The sequence below is a fragment of the Echinops telfairi genome, unplaced genomic scaffold, assembly GCF_000313985.2.
Source record: "Echinops telfairi isolate 266 unplaced genomic scaffold, ASM31398v2 ScPeMD7_53;HRSCAF=182, whole genome shotgun sequence".
In the NCBI taxonomy this organism is placed as follows: domain Eukaryota; kingdom Metazoa; phylum Chordata; class Mammalia; order Afrosoricida; family Tenrecidae; genus Echinops; species Echinops telfairi.
The window spans coordinates 19,171,830-19,173,279 of NW_022103951.1; the positions used below are offsets into that span (position 1 = coordinate 19,171,830).

Sequence of the window (1,450 nt, forward strand, 5' to 3'; positions counted from 1 at the left end):
CGTGTGCTCCCCAACAGATGGTTCTGCACAGGTTAATATTTTGCTGGTTTTCCTTTGTAAAGGTTTTATTTAATGATTTTTTCAATAATTCAATCCTGGCAGGAATTCAAACTCCAACACTAACAAAATCATCCATCACCGAATCAGTCCCTTTTTCCTTTCTTATACATTTTATTCATGACAGATTTCACTTTGGGTTGTGATACAATAATTAGGAGTGATTGAAGGCTACTGACTCCATCCTGACTTTGATGACACAGTTAAGATTCCAGATTCACATTTCCAGGTATCTAAGTGCCACAATTACTCCAGCCTTTGTTGACATCTCTCTCTACTGAACACAACAATGCCCACTGGTGTCTCTGAAGCACAATTGCATTTGGTCAGTGTTTCTCCAGGTAAAGCAGCCGTTTGGAATTGAATGTGCCTCTTCTTTTTTGTCTTATAAACGGAACGGCATCTTCAGACTTCATTCCACATTCCATCAGAGCAAGTGCAACCAGCACAGGTGTCCTTCCTAATCCTGCAGCACAGCAACCCGGATCCTCATGAAATTTGTTTTTTAAGAGGCTTAGCCAATCATCTGATTACTATCTGATTAGGCGGTGGAGCTCCATCATCAAATGGCCAATCTAGAACATAGATTCCTTCATTTTAAACTGGTGCTTTATCATATGTACCATCACAAACTCGAACCAAAGATGTCAAGCCATACTTCTTAAGTTCACCTGTGAACTTGAGGGGAGCTGTGTTAGGCCGGGTTGAGTAGAGAAACAAATCCTGTGACACTCATATATGTGTAAGAGAAAGCTTTATATCAAGAAGTAATTGTGTATTAGGAAAACATCCCAGCACAGTCCAACTCAAATCCATGAGTCTGATACTACTCCATAAGTCCTTCTTCAGACTCCCAAAGCCACATGCAATGATACAGATTGCAGGAAGAGCACATGCTGGTGGGTGTAGAGTTGTGTGGATCCAATGGAAGTGGCCATATCACAGACCTCCACAGATCTCCACATGGTTCATTAGCACAAAGGTGCAGCTGAGAGACAGTGGAAGTTCCCAGTATTCTCATTACGAGAATGCAAAGCCCACCAGAAGGCACCATCAGGCTGTGACCTGATTGATGGCAAGACTTTACCCATACCTTCTTATGGGTGCCATGTTAACACACACAAAAAATCCTAACTATCACAGTAGCATTGGTGGGGTTGTCAGTTATCAGAAAACACATATTCTCATGGGAGAGTACCACAAGGTATTGGCAGTAAATTATGGCAAATTAAAAGTGAGCATGTGTGTGCATGTACATGTATGTGTAAGAGTGTGGCATGATGCCTAGTGGGGCTCAATCAAGGGCAATATAGTAGCAAGGAATTATTAAACTCGAATGAAGGCCGAACATGATGGTGAGACCAGAGGAAATTAAAAAGGAAATGGAGGAAAG

General features: G+C 41.7%; 1 pseudogene; it reads right to left on the reverse strand.

The window, feature by feature from the left end:
- Positions 1 to 331: 331 nt before the first annotated feature.
- On the reverse strand, positions 332 to 1,246 carry LOC101647717 (annotated as a pseudogene).
- Positions 1,247 to 1,450: the final 204 nt, after the last annotated feature.